Source organism: Gymnogyps californianus, chromosome 10 (assembly GCF_018139145.2).
Source record: "Gymnogyps californianus isolate 813 chromosome 10, ASM1813914v2, whole genome shotgun sequence".
Classification (NCBI taxonomy): Eukaryota; Metazoa; Chordata; class Aves; order Accipitriformes; family Cathartidae; genus Gymnogyps; species Gymnogyps californianus.
In genome coordinates, this window is record NC_059480.1 from 9,405,433 (window position 1) to 9,420,992 (window position 15,560).

At 43.4% G+C, this 15,560-nt stretch overlaps 1 long non-coding RNA gene across 1 annotated transcript; it reads left to right on the top strand.

The window, feature by feature from the left end:
- The first annotated feature begins 2,869 nt into the window (after positions 1-2,869).
- LOC127020313 (uncharacterized) lies at positions 2,870-13,855 on the top strand. The gene is made up of 3 exons (XR_007767054.1): positions 2,870-2,908; positions 12,805-12,876; positions 13,282-13,855. It is a non-coding gene; the product is annotated as an uncharacterized LOC127020313 (long non-coding RNA).
- Positions 13,856-15,560: the final 1,705 nt, after the last annotated feature.

The following is a 15,560-nucleotide window of genomic DNA, read 5'->3' on the forward strand; positions in this document are numbered from 1 at the left end:
CAAGTCAAAGCCATGTTGGTTTTGCTCACTTTGGTGAAGAAACATCAACTTATTTAAATTTGTAAATCATCTTTTTGACTAAAAGCAGTTACTCTCATGAATCTGTCAAGGTGGGGCCTCATTTCCTAGCTGCTAAAGGAAGGGATAAAAAAAAGCAGCACAATTCACAGAGCTTGCAGTGTAGGAGAGGAGATGTGGTAAACAGAGATGAGACAAAGTAATCTGGTATGCAGTTTGGGTGACATGGGTCATGTGGGCAATGGACTATAGGCAGGTATTAGTCATTTGGCAACTGTGTTAATATTTAAAAACAACCTGAAGACAATAATTGGATCTCACTCACTGCTTCAAAGTCCTTGTTAAAGCCACTATAAACTTTTATAGTGCAAGCATAAGGGAAATATTCAGCTCATGAGACAGAAAGAACCATTTGACCTCTTTTCTTCTCAGTCTGTCCCGTGTATAGAAGAAAAGGTGGGGCTAGGCTGACATTTATTTTTCTGAGAAGAAACCAGCCTGTCTTTAAATTGTTCTTTGGGTTTTTCCATCTGATTTTATAAATGACATATTATTTTACTGCACCCTTAACTGGAAACAGACCTAAGAGTTTTGATGAGAATATGTCCTGTCTTTTTCTTAGTAGCTGCTAGTACTGAGGAAGGTGCAGTGGACAGAGTGTCAGGGGAAAAATCCTATGAAACACCAACTGTTAAGCACAGGCCTTTGGACCAGTTTGAGAAAGAGAGATTGCTCACAAAGGTCTCTGCAGTTTTGCTCATTTCCTTATACATCTGTTTTTACTGGGCAAAATAAAATTCCTTTCAAAGTCAGGAAGGATGAAAATACTGGGCATAACCTATAAGAAGGCTTGAATTTCAGCTGTGCCTTTACAGGTGTTTCCAGTTAGCTAATGGGGCCAGCTCATCGTGCTGCAGTAACATCTCAAAGTGTTCGTACTTTTCTCCCCTGTCCAGTCTGACCCCTGCAGCAAACAGCTGAAAAGTTGCCCCATGGAAGGTGTGGTAGAGACTGAACAGAAACTTCACAAGCAGATTTTGCATCCCTGCAGGGTCTGCCTGCACACTATCATACTGGGAAGAAGAGGCAGAATGGCCCAGAGTGTGGTGGCAAAGCAAACAGGACACTGTATGGTGGGTTATATACTCTGAATCCCTGTATGAAGGACAAAGACACTCAGTCTCATCATGGGATAGAAAGGAAGATGCTGGTCTGAGCTGCCAGGTCTTGAAAGAAGATTGGGCGTCTGTGACCTGTGAGGAGGTGGACCCCATGGCTGTGAATTGGTGGCGGGGCATAACACAAAAGCAGAAGTGTGAGCTAAGTAGTTAGGAAATCTGCTCTCATTTTACAACACACTGCTTCATTTTGAGGTCTCCTATAAAAGTGCTGACCCCTTCTAGCTTGATGAAGCTGTAGTGATCAGGACAAAAAGGTGTCTTCTTGGTTTGGACGTCTTGGGTTGAGACTTTGAAACATCTCAGTCTTTCATCAAAGTCAAGTCTGATCACTAGAGAAACCAGGAAGGTGAACCAGAGCCAACAGAAGTAGACCAGTTTACACAACCAGCCCCTGCTCTGTCCTTGATAGTTAACAAGAAACAGAGGTCATCTGTACATGTCAGGAACAGAACCATCTTAGCCCCACTGCGTACAGTAACAGGTCTGTATCTGACACAAAGAGTTCATTGAGATACTAATGGTCCAGAGCTCATCAGCTTGGACATTTTGCATGTGAATGTCTTCAAGGAAACTATTAAACAGTTTCAGCCTTAGTGGAAGTAGCCGGTGCCTAATCATTCCCCATGTGCACACCGGTGTCTGCCTGAATTTTGCATAGTAATTGATATCTACTATTTGCTATCTCAGATTTGTTGCAGGTTAATGCCCAGCCATTGAACTTTAATTCCTGTGTATGTTAGGATGTGCTGGTGTTTGAAGGGGAATGTGTAATATTCTGGCTTTGCATCTATAAATGAATGCGTGGCTTGCTTTAGTTGCTGGTTGACAGAAAGAATTCAGGAGCCAGCATAATCAGCAGTTCCAGAATTTCTCTGTAAACAAATATAGGCAAGAGAAAAGCAGCAGCTTGCAGTGGAGATGTTCTTATAAATTCAGTGAGTAAATGCACAGGATTTGCCTTGTTAGCTGCCAGACCACTGACATCCCCAATCCTATGGCACCGCAGAAGTGTCAAAGTTCACTAAATGCATTTACCTGCTAGCACTGTGTAGCTAATATTCCTGTCTGATTAAAAGTACAAACCCCGTTGGACAAGTCATTTACAGGTGCATCACAAAGACTGCACAGGATTTTTTTTTAATTTTTTTTTTTTTTTTTTTTAATTCAAGAGAAGCCTAGAATAACAAGTTAGTCAAAGGGGAGTTTAACTAAGACACATGGCTCAGGGACAATTATCAACAGATGAGATCCTTTCCTTTTTGTCTTCCAGAGGCCACAGCTGCTTTTCTCCTTCCAGGGCCCCAGGGCACTTATCACCCTTAATCTCCCCAGCCAGCCTCCCTGGGGGCCTTCCCCCCCACCTCTGCCCAGGACCCCCCCTAGTGCAGCCCTGGCTGGGACCACCAGTCCCTGCACAGCTCTGGGCCAGGCTGTGGGCGCTGGGCTCAGGGCCTGGGACAGCCCAGGCCAACTGTGGGGGCTTGTCCCTGCGGTGTGCTCAGGGACTGTTGGCCCCAACCTAGGCTGCGAGGGAGCTCCTGGGCCATAGACGCAGGTGTGGGTGAGGCCCCAGGTGAGGCTGGTCAGGGCAATTAAGGCTTATTAGTGCCCTCAGGGCTTTAAGATCTTCTCCCACGGCTCTCCTGTTTGCTCTCAGACGATGGAAGGGAGGAAGGTGTTGCTTTAGGTACTGCTTCTGTGGCTACAAGGTGTGTTTTGGGTTCTTTCTTGTATCCTACATTTGCAATTTTTTTTTTATCTTATGTGGACTGGAATATCCTGTTGCAGTAAGAAAGCAGTCAGGGTCTTCTGGTGGAGGAATTTGGAAGTGTGGTGAGATATATTGTGGTATCTTGGCAGGTAAATAACCCATCTCTATGGGACAAGAGCTTTACAGATTCCTAGTCCTGCTCAGCTTTAGGGATGTTTCTCTGTAGATGACTGTGACACATCAGGAAAACATGCCTTCCATCTCATGGGCTGCTTGGAGGGGGTGGAAGGGGTAACCCTGGTAGCTTCTTTAGGGTGAGTCAAGCCTAGGAGATCATGGAACTTGAATTCTGCTGCTGGTTTGTCTGGGGTGGCTGGGAATTTTCTAGTGTTTTGCATGGCGATGTGTTCTTTGCACTGCAAACCCATGGTTTGAAAACTGTGATATGACTCACTGCATTCAAACATTGCTTTCAGTTGTTTGTCCCACATATTTATTGAGTGACCTACAGACCAGTGTGTGGGCGTGTTATGTGGTGTGTATCCCCAGCTGTGCCCAGTTCACAGAGGATGCCGTGCATATGGGACACATTTGCTTGAGAGCCTGGTGTTTTAGCAGGAAGAGTTCATGCTTTTGAGCTTTGTGGCTCACTGCTTCAATCCTTGATTTGGCCAAAACGTCCCATGGTGGTGCACTCAAAGTTCTGAGGTTTGCTTCAGTTGAGTAGTGAAGTGCAGGGAAAGAGGGAGCAGGAGGCAGACTGGCAGATACCACAACACAGACACAATAACCCTGCTGCCACAACTGCACTAGGTTAAGTCCAGCTTCCAGAAATCAAAGATAAACCGTAGTGGGGTTTTTTTGGTGACTTTTTTTGTGGTTTTTTTTCCTGGAAAGCCAGAAAGACATGTAGACTCACTGGCAGGAGTTCCCTTTCACTGACAGTCCCTGCTATCATCACTAAACCTGGGGAGATGCTTTGTGGATAAATATTTCACTAGTCTTTAAAAGGACTTTAAATGTTCTAAGCAGAAAAGTCAGTGAAAGGTGTTACAGTTGGATTTCAGATTCTTCAGTAGATTTGGCTTATATGTGTTTGCACATGCATGTGTATGCACTCGTCTATATGCATGTATGGACATATGGTGCAAGAACAAAACCTCTGATAGTGGGGAAGGTTACAGCAAAAAGCTGAAGGGTGATTTGAGAACCAAGGTGGCAATTTAAGTATGCTGCTGTGTTCTGATGTTTCATATGGAACATCAATGTCTGTGAGAATGGTAGTTCTGTGGCAGAGAACAAATTTCTTGAATCTCTAGTACATGCTGCCTTTGGGAGGTGTTGGAAGCAAAAGTCTTCTGGAGCACAATAAGCAGACACCCCGAGACGTGGCAAACTGAAGGTGGAAAGAATACATAGCTTTATTTTCAAGTATCTGTTTCTTGGAAGCTACGGGGCATATTAATGGGTCCTTCCTGTTGCTTTGTTTCCCAGGCTTTTGTGTTGCTTGCTGTCTCAGGGCAGCAGCTGCCACCTGGAACTGGAGGCAGAAATTGCAAAGAACAGTCATCACCAGTGGATTGGCCTTTGGGCACTGTTTTTGTAAAAGACACATGAAAAGTTCCCTGGAAAAAACTGCCAAAGCACAATTATTACCTGGGGATCTGCCCATGACAAGCAATGTGTAGGCAGAGACCAAGTCTCAGGATCTATTGAATTACTGGCAAAAGAGGCTCAAGGAAATGTGGAAGATCACTAAAAATTTCCCAAAGATATTTTTCATCAGAAGCTATGAAAATAGCAAATTCTGCTCAAAGTTCATATTGTCTTGCTCTTTAATTTGTTGTTTGTGTTGCCATAGCACCGGAGCAGTATGTGGAGATAAAAGGAATATGCTGTACTGCCCTTGCTGATGTGAGCGAGCATAGTGCCACCATGTTCTCCCCGAGTCCCTTGCAGATAGGAGAGCTGCTGTTTCATGCAGGTATAAGCTGGCATCAAGATGTGCTAGAGATGATTCAGTAAAATTGGCTATTGCTGTTGTAACCTCTCTGTTCCCTGCCCCTTTCACTGTGTAATGGCAGCACAGCCCTGGCTGGCATTTTGTCCCTGTCTGAAGTAGGAGTTGCTGCCAAGATTTTTGTAGTCTGGGAAACTACTGCTTCTCACAGAGGCAGGTGCTGGTGCTCCTCCTGACTTGTATTCTTAGTTTTCCTCTTGTTTTCAAGCACTGCATAGTTTTTGGGAACCATAATCACAGCTGAAATCCCACTTTGCTAGGGGCACATTCCCTGTTTTTATTCTTGTAAGCAGATTTTTATTAAGGTTTGAAGTTATTAAACTGACCACTGTGGTTTCTGGCTGAGAAAGGTGCTAAGCAACAAATGTCAGGATGCTGAGGGACTATTCTGGGCAAGTATTATTCTGTGCTTCCCATGCTTTTATTCTCTTCCATAGGCACCCATTATAGAGTATTCTTGGAGATATTGTGCTAGATGGCTCTTCTGGTCTATCAAGTAATAGCCATTTTTATCTTCCTAACCTTTACAGATATACCTTATCTGGGGGGGGGGGGGGGGGGGGGGGGGGAGCTACTTACACAGAAAAAGCTTATTAAAGTAGTTACAATAATGGACTGAGATATTGTGTTATTGATGTTGTAAGCTGCTAAAATTTCTGGGATAATCACATTATGGTATTACACTTAGACTTAAGGGATTATTCTCCGCTAGTGCAGTTTGCATCCTTGTATTCTGCAAAAGTGGAAGGAAACATTTATTCTTCATGTTGTACTGCTAAGCTGAGCAGAACTTGGTGGCTGAAATTCTCGAGCTGATATGCATGGAAACACAGAATGATGACCTTCTGAGTCACTCTCAAAAAGGCTGAAGGCTCAGCACATGAGGCAGTAAAATTGTATCTACGTGAGAAGAAAGTAGCTCCTGCAAGCACTGCTGTGCATGAGCCAGAGACTTGCAAGCTGTTACCGGCTTTGCAAATAAATGCTTATGTGAGTAAGCCATGACTTTCAAACAGTTTGACCTTTTGCAGGTATACAGAAATGCAGATGCAACAAAAAACAGGTCATGGGGAGAAAAAAGCTAGTCACACTTGTAGTGAAAGCAGGTAGTCCATGACACTGCTAGAGTTTAGCCCACTAGTAAGCCTGTGGATAAAGGTTTTTTTTAGATAAAGAGCTTTAGAGGTGGGAAGAGTACTGTCTGAATTAAGAACTGATTTTCAGTTTGTCTATATTATGAAGATTGCCTAAACTGTTAAGTTCCTTTTTTAGTCATTTGTTTCCAAAAAGGGATGCGGTTCCTTGTGATGTGCCACCTTCAAAAATAGGTCAGTTCGTAGAGATGCAAGTCATAAGGAGTAGCTGAAGCATATTGCCCTCAGTGTGACTGAAATCATTGTTTAAAAGTGAAGAAGGAGGATTGTTTGGGTTTGTCTATCACGTGCGTGTAAATAAAGGACCTAGATATTTGTCTTTGCTATAAAAGGGGTTTATATCACCACAGTCAAAGCCTTCAGGTCTGCTTAAGGACAGAATTTAAGGAGCTCTGCCTCCACAAAAACTCTGAAATTTCTGATCAAGTTATTTTTAGATGATCTTGGCATGCTGAGACTACCATAGCAATGAGTACTGCTAAAATGTGCCCTCTGTCACAGCTTTCATGTTGTCTGGGTCTGTTTGCCAAGTGCTTGGTGTGTCCTGGCACCATTGCAAATCATAGCATGCTGAGAGAGGTTCCTTGTGGTCCTCTGTGAAGGCTCTCAGGTGAGTAAAGGGGCTGAATTTAGGTGGCCATGACCTCTCCAAGCTCTGGATAACTCCAACAGTTTATTGTTCTGTGGGTATAAACGATGCCAAGCAAGCAGGATGCACTGACTGTGCACTGTGTAAGCACAAGGCAGAATTGGGGAAGGGCTACTCAAAGTGGTATTCATTAATAGTAACTTAAAGCTTGTGCTATAGGTCCCTGGTGTACTGGTTTAGTACTTCTAAAATTGCCCCAAAGCCAGTGTTTGTGGAATTGCTCTACTTGTGTGCAGCAGTCCTGAAGAATTCAATTTGCTGGGCCTGACAAGAGTGGCTCTGTTTTTCTTTCTTTATTCTATCGTATTATGACTCAGAGACTTGATTAAATGTCTAAAGAAAACCTATAGATCACTTCAGCCAATCAAGACTGGATTGTAGGTATTTAAATGCCTGACCTATAAAGAATTCAACAGGAATTAAGCACACTAACATATTTGAAGGTCTGAGTCTTAGTGCTAATGAAAGGAGCTGGATGATACTTTTTTATCTCCAGGTTGGAACAGAAAGGTATTTTTGGTTTTCCCTTGCTCGCTCAGTTCCTGGCCTGACTGCTGAATTCCCGAGGGAGGGATAGAGAAGTGCGTTGTGCATGTCATGGGAATGCACATTGCTGAAACAATGGCCTGATCACCCATTCACTGCCAGCTAGTCCCTGTAGAGCTGTAAGATGGCAGCTCTTTAGGTTGTCGTAATGCTCATAGAGTCAAATTTGAGCCTTCTACTTGCCAGGCCTGGTACATCAGTGCAACGAGAAGGAATAAGTCTGGTGGGTTTGTTGCACTCTGTACTCCCTGGTTGTTGTCTTTTACAGTCCTTCTGATAGAGGAGATGGATTCTTTTTGGGGATGGGATGTTGGTTCGTGTTGAGTTGCTGTAGCTTTAGCTCTGGGTTCTGTGAATCCTTATATGAAGCAGTTTATTTGGGGCTCTAGGTTTTAGAAACCCACTGGGGAAGACAATGACAGTGTATGAACCAGGGGAGGAGATGGTGCTCTTTAAGCAGCAGCAATTTAGAGGAAGCTACATCAGGCTGAGGATGGTAAATACCTTTAGCATATGTACATGCCTGATAGGATGGGATATTCAGTGATATTCATGTTTAAAAGATCCTTTTTCTTCTCATGAACTGTTCGGCTCCCTTTTCCTTGGAGCTCTCAGTGTTCACTGTCTGAATTGATGATGTGGGTAAGATCAAATTCAACCTGACAAAATAAGTCAGAGGATGCGAAATCCTCTCTTTTCCCAGCCCCCTCTGTGGGCAAACAAATGTCATTTCACCTTAGTGAAAAGTTATTTTGCTAAGGATTGAGACTTTTAGATTTAGTGAAATTACACAATTTTTTTGCATGTGGAGATAGTTTTGGTGTTTGTTTGTGTGGGGTTTTTTGTTTTTCTTGCATGGATCTACTTGTGATCCTTGAGGTAATGTATTAAAAAGGGATTATTCAGTGCTGGCAACTCATTCTTCCCTGCCCTTCCTGGCAGTCACCTTCCTCTGAAGACTAGGCATCACTGGCCATGGGATCAGGCAGAGGGGCAGTGCTTGAAAGTGGTTTTACTTCATGCAGGGATACTATGGCATTTGGAGAACAAATATGTAGGATAAGGGATAAATCCCACTGTTCTTTTTGCTTCTAGATACTGAAGTATTATCTCATAGCTAGGTTGTCCTCAGTTTTTTTTCCTTAGTCTCATACAAAGACAGAGCTAAGAGCCATGCCTGTCCAGGAGGGGCATGATAGCTACCAGAGTAAGTAACTACAACATCAGTTTTAGTAAGTGACTAAAACATCAGTTAAACAGCAGCAACAACACTAAACTGGAGTGTTAAACTCCAGGATCTGTTGGGAAAACAGAGGCTCTAACAGGAACTGTTCCATTAGCTAAAACTCTGCAATAAGCATAGCTGTTGCTCTGCTTGTGCTGGTTCTTTCTATCCAAACCCCATGACTAAGCAAAAGAAACAATCTTGAGATGTGTTTGTAAGCAGAAGGAACTTAAATAAGAAATAGGGGGAGGTGGAAAGAATGGGGTGTGAGGAAAAGAAGGATGCCTATGGGAACAGAGCTCAATTTTTTTTTTTCTGTCTGAAATAACCTTCATTATATAACCTTAAGAAACTTTGCTTTCATATTATAAGACACATACATTACAACATAAACTTAGACCTGGAAATGTGTGGTCTTTGGCTTTGCTACATTGTTTTAGGTAACGCACCATTTAAGCTTAGCAACCTTTTAAAAAAACTGAAAAAAAAACCCCGAAGACAAACCAGTTGTTTGCTTACCTTTGGAAAGGTATTGCATCAATCTTGATGTTCTGTACTTTCCCTAGCCGCAAGTAATGTGATCCTACTAGGTATTGCTTATAGCTAAATGTAATGCTTAGTCTTCAAACTTTTATAGCATGTAGGACTAGCAACAAGTTTTACCAGCCAGCTTGGAAACTTCCTCTGGTGAGTTATAAATGGTGTCAGCATTAATATTTGCATGGGTGAAGGGAAAGATCTTGACTCTTTCCAAATTTGGCATTTACACTTCTAAGGTTAATGTTGTCTTTTAATTGCATAATACATCATGATGGCTCCAAACCCTCCCCACATCCTTTTCTGTGGGACAGTCTCCGCTCTTTCTTGCGTGTGTGCTGGTGTGACATGGTCTAACTGACTTGAACTATTTCTCACAGAGGTTTTGTGATGCTTTCAAATTGTGATGTCAGTAGAAGTTTTTGGAAGAAATCCATAAAAACGAGTAGTAACAAATTGTCAAGGCCAAATGGTATAACCCAGGTGTTTTGAAGGAATTCAAATATGAAATTACTGAGCTGTTAACTGTGGTGCGTAATATATGACTTCAATTAGCCTTGGTGCCAAAGGAATAGCAGATAGCAAATGGATGCCAGTTGTTTAGGGGATCTGGGAAGCTTAAGATGGGTAAGGATGACTTTCTACAGAGGAAAACTATTAGGCAATTATAATAAATAACAGAATTAGTAGACATACGGATACACTGAAGAGGAGAGGTTCACACAGCCATTAGACAAAGAAGCCATGCCTCACATCTATCATATTTTTGTAAGGTCTCAATAATTAAGTGGCTAAGTCTGTCTGTCTCATGTTAGAGTACTAGAACTTCTTAAAAAAACAAAACCCCAAACAAACATACAAAAAGCCCCAAAACAAATTCCTCACTGAGATTGAGTTGGGAGTAAAGCATTAGTTTTTCATGGTGGAGTGGTTGGCAGTAATAAAATTTGCAAAAAATAAAATTAAGAAAAGTACTACAAAAATAAAAGAGAAAGCATCATCATACCACTAACTTCATAGTTTGTTCTTGTCTTGTTTAGTCTGTGTGGTTTTGGTCCTCTCACAGTGTTCAGAAGTTTACGTGAAGATGTAGGAAGTGGAGACATGCAATTCTTAAACTTGGAAGATATGATGTGAGTTAGAGGGTGGGAAAGGCAGATCATAGCATTTTATAAAATCAGAGGAGGTATGGAAAAGGTGACTAGTGAAGGCACACTCAATATTTCTCATGACACGAGGACTGTAAGTGTATAATGAAATAACCAGCTGACAAGTTCAAAACAAACAAACCCCCCTTTTTTCTATAGAAACATAATTAAACAATGGCATGCCTTGCCACAGGATGTTTTGAAGGCCAAATGATTCAAACCATGATTATACAAATCAATGGAAGAAAAAAATCCGTGAAGGGCTCCTGAACAGTAGATACAGTCTCTGGTTGAGGAAGTTCAGAGCTGGGAGGATACGCTAGGGAAATATTATTTTATACTTGTGCTACTTTCTCTAGGCATCCCAGCTGTGGCGGGGGAAAATCAGCAGATTAGATGGATCTTTGACCTGACCCTGTACGTGCAGTGCTGCTGGGGAATCTCCCTGGTATATTCCAAGGAAGCCCCTGTCCTCCTCCAGATTTCTGCCCTGTGAAAGTCTGGCTCCTGTAGATGTATGTAAAGACAAGAAAGTAAAAGCGATTTTCTTATTTCCTGCAAGAGATTTTCAGTGTCCCCTGCCAGGTCTCCTCACACATCAGGACAAAAGAAGGCAGCTCATATCACCTCTTGGTTTCTTAATGCAACGTGATAAAATAGACTAAGCCTGGTGGAATTTCCCTTAGTCCAGTAGCTGCAGAGCAAAACTGTTTGCTTCTCAGTTTGCTCCTGCAGCAGGTTTGCTTACTGCAGTAACGTACCCTTTTAAGAGAGAGTATGCTGCCAGCTCATTTTTCATTTATCCCCAAATTATAGGTTCTGAGACACATATCCTAGGAGTGATGCTCAGCACAACAAACATGCCAAAAGCTTATTATCTGTCTTATTAATAAAATTAAACTATTAACTGAAGGATATGCAAGATTTTTCAGTTATGGTGCTGCTGTTGTATCTAGCATAATTTAAAACAGGTATTTTTGTGGGTGGTTGAGTGTGTGTGGGTGTTCTTGGTTTTGGGGTTCCCCCCCTTTTTTTTTTAAACAGGGGAATTTAATTCCCACATGTTTCTGAAACAGCTGAAAGGAGTTTTCTCAGACTTTCCAGAAAAAGTTCTGCCTCTATCCAAAAATGGAAAATTTCAGCAAAAAAGGTCATTTGAGCAAAGTTAAGCATGGGTGAACACAGGGATTTTGGAATCTTCATACAGTAATGGTGTGTTTATATATATGATAACAGCATGTAGCACAGTGGGGACTTCTGAGAGTCAGTTACTTTTAATGTTTTCATGAACACTAGTGATAATTAGTTATGCAGATTCGTTGAGGCAGGTGACTCAGACTGCTTTTTGTCCCTGACTTTTGAGGAAATTAGCTTTTATTTCCTATGTGCTATTCCTAAAAAGCCCTAATAATACTCAAATATTCCAGCTTCAAACGAAAAGAATCCAAGCTGCGTAGTTGAATACCATATGGAAAATGTTTAAATTGGTAGCTTAAAATTCATCTGTGCTCTGGTTAGAAACTTGATGAATGGCTCTGGAAATCAAAAACAGATGAGTAATTGGATCTGCTATCTTTGGGAACAGAATCCAATACACTTTTAATTTACCATACATTTGAATGCTCAGCATGACGTTGATGGGAATGCAGCTAAGACAATGAGCAGGAGTTTTAACGAGTGTGGTAGTTGTGCTACCTCTCCAGGCGGGTCGCAGCCCTCCCAAGTAGTCTTTGATACTCTGGTTGGAGTCGGGCTGAGGAAATCTGTACTACCACTCTTCTTTCTGAAGTTCCCCTGGGCAAATACCTCAAATTTCCAAAGAATATTAGCTGACAGGAAGAGAATATCTTTTTGATTGTCTGTGTGGACTAGCTCAGTATGTGACTGCACCTTCAGATGGCAGCTTTCAGGTGCTGTTGCCTGGAAGCTGTGTTGCTCTTCCTGCAAAAGGCCAGTTCTGTGGTTGGGGTCTTGAGCTGGAACGGGCAGGCTAAGCTGTATGTGCTGTGTGCACCTCTTGAGTGGGAGGCTGTGGAAACTCTGGGCAGGTGTAAACTAGGAAGCCTGACTGTGCCACCCACCACAGAAATTAACTGACTTAGCAGTGAAAGGCTCTACGTGCTGGTTTCTAACTGAAATTATAAATATCGTGGTTTTGGAGCTTAAGGGGAAATGAATCAATCAGAGCAAGGTTTTCTTTTGGAAGCAAAACAAACTTTAAAAGTTTTTACTTTGTATAGTTTGTTTATACAGCATCTCTAAGAGAGATTTCCTCACTGATTATTTGACAAGGTTTTGTAAAGAATGACGCTTATTTAAGAAGATATCTAAATTGCAGGTTGTTTTCCCTAGTGAGGTATATTTATGGCATGAAACTTCTGCTGTACCCTGACACACAGTCTGCATACAAAGTGTGCCTTGGGGGAAAATGGATGGCTTCACATTCCTTATGTCCGTCTTCCTACCTGCATGCTGAAAGGTAAAGGGAAAAGATACTGGTCTCCCTTGTTTGTCAGGCACTCCCATTTTATATTTGTGTGTCTTAAATTCAAGAGCTGTGGGCCCTGGCTTGCTGCTGCTGCTGCTTCATAGCTCTCCCTCCTGCATTTGGCTAGGTGCGAGGGGCAGCAAGTGCCTCTCCAAAGGATGCGAGAGGTGACTGATCTGTAATCTCGCTTTGCCAGTAGGTAAGCATGGTGGTGCAAGAGAGCTGGCTGTAATCACGTTTGGGCAGTAGGTAAACACAACTATGCAAAAGAGCTGCCAAAAGGCTATTTTCAGTCCCCCAGATCTAGGGATTGTGCGAAAGGTGAACAAAAGTTTCCCAGCAAAAACCTGTCATTGTGTGTTACTCCCTTCCCATCCATCTCACGTGCTGTCGTATCAGACCCTTGATGAGATGCCTGAACACAAAGGTTCATGTTTCAAATCATTCTGACTTTTATATCCCAGTCCTCATGGCTTTGAGTGCTCTGAGGTGTATTTTAGCAGTAAGACTTGTATTTGCCATCTCTTTTGCTCTTGTTTTTGGTGTGCAGGGGGAGGGAGCTAAGCTGGATATATTCCGTGTTACTGTATCTCTGTTATATTAGTATTCACAGATTAAATCAAAATGCAGTCTGGCAAAAGGATTCACTTGAGAAGCTCTGGTGTATTTTGACTCACTCTACTGGTGGTGTGGAAAGGTGATGCTTTACAGAACTTCATTTGAAGAGGAACTGTCACTCACAGTGGCTGTACCTGTGCTGCGGCTTGGACCCAGCTGAGCTGGGAGCTTACCAAGCGACTCAGAAGAAGAAAGGACTTGGCTCCAAGCACTTGAGGTTTTGCTCAAACTTCTGAGCTCTCCAGTATGAGAGAGCTCACAGGGCAGGAATCAAGCTGTAATTGTCTCCGAGGACCATAATAAACCTGATTTTTCTCAGCTAGGTTTGGTGGTGGTCAAACAGCTGTCTAGAGTCTGGGAAGAATTGCTTGGATTGGTACTTCTCTAAGTGGGATTTGGTGGGGCTGTGTGATGTGGCTCGGGGTAGTTGCTTGTGGACAGCTAGAAAGCCTGCTGCCAAGTTATTTGAGGAAAGTGCAAGCTATCTGTGTATCTGCTGTACTGCTGTGGTTTTCCAAAATTAAGGCTGTGTTCCCTTTCCCCTACTTAAGATTTTCTTGTTTGTTCCTTGTCCAAAGATGCTTATGAATTAGAAACGCTGAGCTCATTCAGGGAACTAGAGCTTTTGTGGACAGTGCTCTTGTGACTTCCAAGATTTTTTGGCTGGTATCTTGCACTGCTTTGTTTACACCAAAATGCTCCAGGAGTTGGTTTGTTTGGAGATGGTGGCAACTGCTCCCACAGAGATGGTGGCAACTGCTCCCACAGAGATGGTGGCAACTGCTCCCACAGAGATGGTGGCAACTGCTCCCACAGAGATGGTGGCAACTGCTCCCACAGAGATGGTGGCAACTGCTCCCACAGAGATGGTGGCAACTGCTCCCACAGAGATGGTGGCAACTGCTCCCACAGAGATGGTGGCAACTGCTCCCACAGAGATGGTGGCAACTGCTCCCACAGAGATGGTGGCAACTGCTCCCACAGAGATGGTGGCAACTGCTCCCACAGAGATGGTGGCAACTGCTCCCACAGAGATGGTGGCAACTGCTCCCACAGAGATGGTGGCAACTGCTCCCACAGAGATGGTGGCAACTGCTCCCACAGAGATGGTGGCAACTGCTCCCACAGAGATGGTGGCAACTGCTCCCACAGAGATGGTGGCAACTGCTCCCACAGAGATGGTGGCAACTGCTCCCACAGAGATGGTGGCAACTGCTCCCACAGAGATGGTGGCAACTGCTCCCACAGAGATGGTGGCAACTGCTCCCACAGAGATGGTGGCAACTGCTCCCACAGAGATGGTGGCAACTGCTCCCACAGAGATGGTGGCAACTGCTCCCACAGAGATGGTGGCAACTGCTCCCACAGAGATGGTGGCAACTGCTCCCACAGAGATGGTGGCAACTGCTCCCACAGAGATGGTGGCAACTGCTCCCACAGAGATGGTGGCAACTGCTCCCACAGAGATGGTGGCAACTGCTCCCACAGAGATGGTGGCAACTGCTCCCACAGAGATGGTGGCAACTGCTCCCACAGAGATGGTGGCAACTGCTCCACAGAGATGGTGGCAACTGCTCCCACAGAGATGGTGGCAACTGCTCCCACAGAGATGGTGGCAACTGCTCCCACAGAGATGGTGGCAACTGCTCCCACAGAGATGGTGGCAACTGCTCCCACAGAGATGGTGGCAACTGCTCCCACAGAGATGGTGGCAACTGCTCCCACAGAGATGGTGGCAACTGCTCCCACAGAGATGGTGGCAACTGCTCCCACAGATGGCAACTCCCCACAGAGATGGTGGCAACTCCCTTTGTCTCTGTGCTGTATGAGTTGCAGTTTGTGTATAAAAGATGGTAACCTTTGAAATGCACTGGTTTTGATATTGCTGAGGACCTCTCAGAAAATCTTTGTTTATATATAAAGACATCTACGCCCCCACTCCTCTCGCAAAAAATCTGAGTCCCAGTGAAGTCAACAGTGCAGCCACCACAGAAAGATGTTACGAGATGTTTTCACAAGGATACAGATTCTGGCTGTCTGCCCTAGTCATAAGTAACATTTTGGTATGGTGAAAAGAGGCTTTTAGAACCTGTACAAACTTAATATATGATGAGAGAATTCATCTCTTGCCTTTTTTTGAGAAATAATCAAATTCCCAGATTATATCAAAAAGCAGTGAGTACCTACTTAAATGCAGTGCAAGTGGAGTCTATTAATGTCATAGTAGATGAGGCATATTTATTTGCTCAAAAGTGCATTGAATCA